An 8,681-nucleotide genomic window follows, 5' to 3' on the forward strand; every position below is an offset into this window, starting at 1 on the left:
TGATGTTTATGTGAACTAATTTCCTTCCCTACTCTTTCCCTCCAGTTCAAAGGGATGCCATTGTCATTCACAATAAAAGGAAACAAAAATCAAAAGAATCCTGACAATATTTTGTAAATCTATTATTATGATTTTGAGAAAATATATTTTAAAACAATTTAATATTAATGTTTCTGGCCCTGGCAAAAACCAAATTGAAAATTTCTTATTGCTTGTGTTTTATTTTTTTTTTTCTTAACACACATTTTAAAATTAGTATTTTTTACTTAAAACTTTGTCCTTTAAACAAGCAATGCTGATCTTATAATAAACGAATGATTTATTGCTGTGATGAAATTAATCCACCTACATCAGGGAAAACAAATGAATACTTTTCTTCTGAAATTTAAAGGCTAAATGAATAATCATAAACATTTTTGTTTTTTAAGATTTTCTCTTGCTGCTGAAGACTGTTGTGTTGTAGAATTCCTCCAATGGGAAAGTAATCTGTTGCTGACATTTTTTTTTTTTTTACAAAGAAAAGAAAATTATCTGACATACAACCATATTAGAAGAGCATTTCAGATAGTATAGCAATTCATTAAATAATAGATATATGAAAAGAATCCATTGGCTCAAAGTTAATCTGAGCAGCATTTGGGAACTTAGAAGACTGAAAATCATTATTGTTCTCTAACATTTTCGAGAATGATATTTATTTTTTTCCTTAACTTCTGAAGCCCTATTTTACTTCCCATTTATCTACTTTTAAAAGAATCATGATGTCAGAAGTGCAATTCCATATACTATAAATGGCTTCCTAAATTGCATGTCCTGAAAAATACATGAACATCTCAGGAGCTAAAGTGGAGATATAAACGTATGGTCATGGTGCAGACATGGCAGATGGTAGATAACAAGAAGGTGATTAATAGTCTTCCCATGATGTGCACAAGAGTTTTAAGAGTAGGAACCAATTACTGACTTCAAGTAAAGAAAGGTTTTGATGAGATGGATGCTGGCCAATTATTTTTCATATCTGTGAATATGTAATATGAAAAGAGGAGCATGGAAGTTAGATTGATTTTGATTGGCAAAAGAAAAAAGTATTTGATATTAAATAATAAACCACATGGCGAAAACATGAAACTTTTTATTTCCTTAGCCTCTTAATGTGGGAACCTCTCCCACCAAGAGTTTTGCAAGTATTCATGATTTTGTTGAGTTCTATGAGACACAATAATGACCTGGAGTGTCTAAACTGCTAAGTGGTTGGGGAAGAACTTGAGATCTAATTTTCTTGGCTGAAATAAACTATGTTATTTCTAAGTAAATTTTGGTCATCAATAAAGGTTAACTGAATTTAATAACAAATAAATTATATATTATAATTATTAAATACTTCATTACTGCAAAGCAATTAGCAGAGAAGATAGCAATCTGCATTGATAGATGCAGTTTTCTCAGGAAAGAGTTTCTTCTCTTTCTCATCTATGAAATGAAGAAGTTTGATTAGATGGCATATAAATCTCTTTATGACTTTATTTTTATAATATGAAATATACACTGTAATATAAATGATCACTCACCTACCTGCAGATTCTATGTGTGTATAGAAATACAAAAATATATGTATACATACATACTTACATACATGCATATGTACATACAGTGGAACTTTTCCCTATATTCAGAGTCATCTTTTGTGAATATAAGACCGAGATATTGGTCAGACTGGATACTGGTTCAATTCCAGTATTGGAATTTCTGGTGGAAGTAATTTAGGAATTTTTGAAGAAGTAGGATCCTTTTTTTATCCTAGAAGTACAATTAAATCAGTTTATGATTTCTTCAATCATTCAGTATGTCATTTAACAAACACTGAACACATATAGATGTAAGATATGTTGCTTTAGCAAACTCAGAAGCATTTGAGTGACATAACAGACACATTCAGGAAATTTAAACAAAGTGGGGAAATTGGCTTCAAATATTTTAGAACTAATTTATTCTCAATATTGAGGAAAGGCTCACCTACTACATGGTATTTACCCCCAAAAAATACAGTGGAAGACTATATTACATGTAAGGTTTTATTTTATCCAATTAGTTCTCTTTTTTTTTTTCTTTATGATATGGATATTTTGGCTTCTTTCCTCTCTGAATTTTAATTGTATATAATGCAACCAGAAGTATATTCTCCTTAAAATTATACTATGTGTACATGTCTGATTTGTTCCTTCTTGATTCTGATCCCAGTAATTTCCAAGGTCCTTGAGGTCCAGGACTGCCTTAACTTTTCTCTTGGTATATTCAGAAAATATTACAATTCTGAGCACACAGGATGTGCTGTCAACAGTATGAAAATGGTTAGTAAAGAATCCAAGTTCAGTCATGGTTTGTAACTAAAAATACAATAATCCTTCTGCAAAAAATTAGCAGTATCATTTCCTTTTATAAATTATCATTATAATTTGAGCAGGATAGTAACATAAGCCATTCAAAACTATCATAACAGCTGCTAGAACTCAAGGAACTTTTAAAATCTTATTGTTCAGTTGTTTAAGTCAACTCTTTGTGATCCTATTTGGGGTTGTCTTGACTAAGATACTAAAGTGGTTTGTCATTTCCTACTCCAGCTCACTTTACATATGAGGAAACTGAGACAAATAGGATTAAGTGACTTGCGCAGGGTCACACAGTTAGTAATTACCTAGGTCAGATTTGAACTCAGAAAGATGTGTTTTTCTAACTCCAGGACATGCACTCTGACTACTATGTCACCTAGCTGTCCATAACTTTTAACTATTATGGCAATAATAAACTTTGACAAGAGTTAAAACAAATTTCTTAGTAAGTACTTCCTTACAAAGTAATAATTTGTTCTTAACAATTAGTAAGTGCTTAATAAATTGCTTGCTGATTGATATCACACCCCTTAGTCCTTAATACGCAATGATTTGTAGAGCTTTCTAGATGTCTGATGAATGTAACTTCTGCCCAATGATTATATAGAGAGACTTGAAGTCTAGAGTTCTGAGATGTAGGAGGCTAAGTTAGTTGATGTTTCCACTAAGCTTGACATTTATATGAAGAACTCCCAGGAACTGAATGCTACTAGGTTACCCAAAGACAAATGAACTAGCTCTGGTCAATGGTAGATTGTGTCCAAACCTATGTCTATCAGAGTGGAAATAGACCCATGAATAATTCCTACATTTCCAATGAGTAGCATTAGAGAGCATTAGGAAAGACTAAGACACTAGAAAGTATTTCTCACTTGAGCTAAATTTTGTAACAGATAAAAAAAAAATAGCTGGAGATCATTCCACTCAATCCTGGGTAAGTTACTTCATTTTGCCTTAGTTTCCTCATGTGTAAAACGAAGAAGAAAATGGCAAAACACTCCAATATCTTTGCCAAGAAAATCCCAAATGGAACCAAGAGTCAAGCACAAGTGAAAAATGACTGAATATGCCTTATGAATGTTAAATCTTACCCAGATGAGGAGATTGGGATTTGATCATAGAACTAGGGATCTAAAAGGTCATCTAGTCCAACCCCCTCATTCTCCATATCATGAAAATGAGATTGGAATTGACATTTAGTTCCCATTACCTCACATTTTACACATTCTACATTCTACAATCTTTTCACTGCCCCAATCATTGCCTCAAGATGATTTCTGAGTCTCTTCTAGCTCTAATTTTCTTAAGAGTGAGTGATCAGATGATCTCTCAGCTCCTTTCCATTTCAAGACCCAAATGATCCTATTATCTTTCCCATCTGAGCAGATTATTTTGATGCCTATATATCTCTTGAGTTGGCTTTAAGCATAAACTGATGAATAATTCCATGGGGAGGGAAAGCAAGGAAGTAAAACAATATTTGCACAGTTAAACTCTGTGAAAATGCTTCCTCATGTTCACAAGAGAGACCTGTCTGTCTAAATTGTGCAAATGAATTTAATTCATGTTTAAAGGGCTTCTATTTAAATCCTTTTTTATCCCTAAAGCAAGCTAAAATTACCACAGACATTTGGGGAATTTGAAATATAAAATCCCTCTTAAAGTGAACTCTTATTTGTAAGGAAAGAACCACACACAGCTACATAAATCATAGACTCATAGACCATTAGAGCTGGGATTATCCTATTCCATTGCCTTTTCTTTTTTCTTTTTTAAACTAATGAATTAGGGTCCAGCAGAATTAAGTGATTTGTCCAAAATCACATGACTAAGAAACGGAAGAAAGAAGAATAAAATGCAGATTTCCTGACTGCTACTTTTGTTTTCTTCTCCATGTTTTTTTTCTTTGTTTTTTTTTCCTCTTCCCCCTGAAATAGTGTCTCAAACATAAGGAAATCACCCTAGAGAAAAACCTGTGGAGAAAAAGAAGATAGGACAGTCATACATTTAAAATGTGTCACCAGGATCTTACTTTTTAATGATACAACTGCAAATGATTGTAGGTTTGTAATTAGGAAGGCGAACAGATGGTAGAGATTTCATTTAAAGTGTTCATTAAAATAACCTACCCTGCCAAGTTACTGTTCCCCACTATGTATGTAGATGTTGCTCAGTTGAAATGCATTATACACCGAACTGAGACTTAGGAAAAGATCATGGCAAGAGGGAATTTGCTAAAACTCTTTTTAAATTGCCTGCCAATTTCCTGATTTGTTCAGTATGACACCTCAGTTTTAGTTGCAGAACAAAGTTCTTTTGAAATTCTTAATTAAGTGCACCTGGCCTTTTAGTAATACATAGGAGAAAATATATAGTGCTCTGGCAAGCTAACTGGGGCACCAATTCCCAGGCCAAGAGGCCTATTCCCGATTCCATGGCAGTCCGGTTATAGTGTTGGGTGTATTACCTTTCTCTCTTTTTCTTTTTCTCCTTCAAAAAAAAGTAGTTTCAGACTATCCAGGATAATTTTGTAAGATGAGAGAGCTTATCAAAATAGTTAACAGTAGTGAAAGAAAACTTCCTAATAACTCAGTACCTAATTGGCTATCAAGATACGTAAACTGGACTGATTCATTTTTAGCACAGAGATAGGGACTGGACCTGTGTTGTCTAGGATAATCCAGATAAAAATATTCCCTTTACCATCACAGATCAGTACCTTTCTGCAGCTCATAATTCATAAATTATGTAAACTATGATTTCTGCCTGAAGCACTAAAAGGTGGGTGACTTGATCAGGCTGTGAAGACTGCATGTATCAGAGACAGAATTTAAACCCTAAACATCCTTAAACTTACAAATGTTATTTCATTTGCTCAGTATTACAATCTTGAGAGTTAGTTGCTATTATCCTAATTTTACAATTGATGAACATGAGGGCAAAAGGAATTAAATGATTTACCTGAAGTCCCTTAGATAATAGGTATCTGAGATTGTATTTGAACTGACTCCCAGGCTATAGTTCTATTGTAAAGGATTTTAAACATCATACTTTTAGACTTTGTTTAATGACCTCTAATCAAGAGGAGTACAAGTCCTCTACAATGTCTCAGATATCTCTTACTGTTAGGATATTTGTCCTTTGTATCACTTTGAAACTTGCCTTGGCTGCTTCTATCCATTGTTTCTAGTTTTGCTTTCAGAATAACAAAAAGGCAATTCAAATTTTCTTTCTCATGATAGTCTTTTGCATACTTGAAGAGTTATAATCTCTTCCCCTTTCCCTTGCCCCTATCTCCAATCTTTTCTTTGGATATCTGGAATACTTTCTGGATGGCTCTATTATTCTCATCATCTAAGTCTTTTCTTTTACAACATGACTAATAGGGGAAAGTTTTGCATGACTATACATTTATAATCTATATGGAATTGCTAGCCTTCTCAGTGATGGGGGGAGAGGAAGGAGGAGATAGAATTTAGAACTCAAAGATTAAAAAAAAATTAAAATTTGTTTTACATGGAATTTGGGAAAATAAAATACTAAATATAGTATTTCCATTTTATAAATTAGGAACTGAGACTGAAAGTTTTAAGTGATTTATCTAATTTCATTCCATTGTGGGATTCAAAATCTTCCTTGTGCTCTCTAAGCAATAACTATTTTGACTCAAATATCCAGCTTGTTAACTGACTGCCCAATTTTATTTTGAGTAGGGATATAATAATACCTTCATCTAAGTCACTGATTAAAATGTTAAACAGAATAATGATGAGTTTAGACTTCTAGAACATCCCACTATAAAACTTCTATATATTCATCTATTAATCATTTCTCCCTGAGACCAAAGGATAAACTAGTTCTATTCTGTTAAACGTTTTTGTCAATATATCATCCAAAAAGATATTATATGAGATCATGTCAAATGATAGAAATGCTATGTGGGCAACATTTCCTCTGATCTCTAATAAATTTCAAAAAAAGGAACATACATAAAGGAACATACGTGTGTGTTCACGCACGTGTGTGTAGATTTTATCCAACTATAGATAAGTATAACTATTAGATAAAACTTTTGGATAAAAAACATTCTTCTTTCCACTTTTTTTTTCTTTTTGGAAAACTATGATAGTAATTTGCCCACAATCACTGCTTTTCTCCATGATTTGTCAAAGATCCTTGACAAATCAGCAATCACAATCACAATCATATCTGTCACTTCTAAGAATATCACTGAATGTGCTACCCATTCAAGTCTTGTTGATAGGCTAACTTTTCTGTTCACAGGTCCTGGATTTTAATCTGCTATTAATTTTCTCTCCATTCCTTTCTGGTCTGGAGATCATTATACTTTCATTTTAATTTTTTTTTGTAATTATTTTAATGACATTTTATTTTTTCCAAATTAAAAATTGTTAAAACTAAGTTCCTCTATACCCAAAGGGTTATCAAACTGTGTATACCCTTTGATCCAGCAGTGTCACTATTGGGCCTATAACCCAAAGAGATCATAAAAAAAGGAAAAGGACCCACATATGCAGAAATGTTTGTAGCAGCCCTTTTTGTAGTGGCAAGAAACTAGAAATTAAATAGATGTCCATCAGTTGGAGAATGGTTGAATAAGTTATGATATGTGAATGTTATGAATTATTATGGTTCTATGAGAAATAATCAGCAGGGTGATTTCAGAAAGACCTGGAGAAACTTACATTAATTGAAGCTAAGTGAAATGAGCATTACCAGGAGATCATTATACACAACAGCAAGATTAAACAAAGATCAATTCTGATGGACATGGTTCTTTTCAATAGCAAGGTGATTCAGGCCAGTTCCAATAGTCTTGTGATGGAGAGAGCCATCTGCACCCAGAGAGAGAACTTTGGGGACTGCATGTGGATTACAACATAATATTTTCACTATTGTTGTTGATTGCTTGCATTTGTTTTCTTTCACTTTTTTTTTTCCTTTTTGATATTTTTGTGCAGCATGATAATTATGGAAATGTGTATAGAAGAATTGCACATGTTTAACATATATTGGATTATTTGCCTTCTAGGGAAGGGAATGGGGGGAAAGGAGGGAAAAACACAAGGTTTTGCAAGAGGGAATGTTGAAAATTATCTGTATATATATATATATATATATATATATATATATAAAGCTTTGATAACAGCAAACAAAAAAATTAGGTTCCTAATGCAAAGTGATTAGTCAATTAATCTAATTCTTATTTTGAGCTAATGATTTGCATATTTGCCTGTGAGCTAAATTCCACCCCCTTCCCCCTTCTCCTCCCCCCCCAGCTAAAAAAAAAGATCAACATAGATGATAGCCAACAGTTTAGAAGATAGACAATTATTGTTGAAGTGAAAATGATTCTAATCCTATCTCTGATCTATCCACGTGTGTCAATATGAACAAATAATGTAATTTCAATATCACTAGTCATGTCTTTAAAAACTTGTGCCACAGAAGAATTACCAATTTGAATTGGTAGTGTTTCCATATTCTTTGTTTAGAATGCAATTAATTGAAATCTCACCATACAGACTGACCCAGCTTTTGATTCTCAGCACCTTTCTCTGATGGAACAGTTGGAATGGAGAATAATAATCACTTCCCAAGTCTGCCTTTATAAAGGATTCTGACTCTCATTAATTCTGCTTGAATGGAGATTCTTGATCTCTTTTTCCCCTTTCCTCACTTTCAGCTTTCTTTTATTTTTCATGTTCTTCCAACAGATTCTAAACAACTTGAGGGGAGAGACTGTCTTTCTTTGTCTTATTTACCCCTTTCTGCCCCACCATTGCTTAGCATAGTTCCTGATAAATAGTAAGCATTTAATAAATATTAATTTAATTAAATTGAAATGTTTACCTCCATTAGTAAAACAAGTCTTGACTATGATCAATATAGTAGATTTCTTAAGCTTAATTTAAACACCTATTTTCAAGGAAAGATATTTGTGAGTGTGGCTTGTTGGGTATGATTTGAAAAAATGTACTATTTATTGCTTAAGATGTCAAATTCAGAAGACTCTGAAAATATGAATTAAAAAAAGGACTATGTATAGGAAAGAAATCTCATTAAGAAGAGTAATGATAATTTATTTGACCTCCATCTATGCTCACCAATATTCAATTCTTTTTTTGTAAGACAATGTTCCAAGTTTTTCTCTCTCCCTCCCTTACCTCCTCCCTCTCCAAGGCAGCAAGCAATCTAAAATAGGTTAAACATGAGCAATTCTTTTAAACATATTTCTGTATTTGTCATGTTGTACAGGAAAAAACTAGCATC

This window comes from Antechinus flavipes, chromosome 1 (genome assembly GCF_016432865.1).
Source record: "Antechinus flavipes isolate AdamAnt ecotype Samford, QLD, Australia chromosome 1, AdamAnt_v2, whole genome shotgun sequence".
Lineage (NCBI taxonomy): Eukaryota > Metazoa > Chordata > Mammalia > Dasyuromorphia > Dasyuridae > Antechinus > Antechinus flavipes.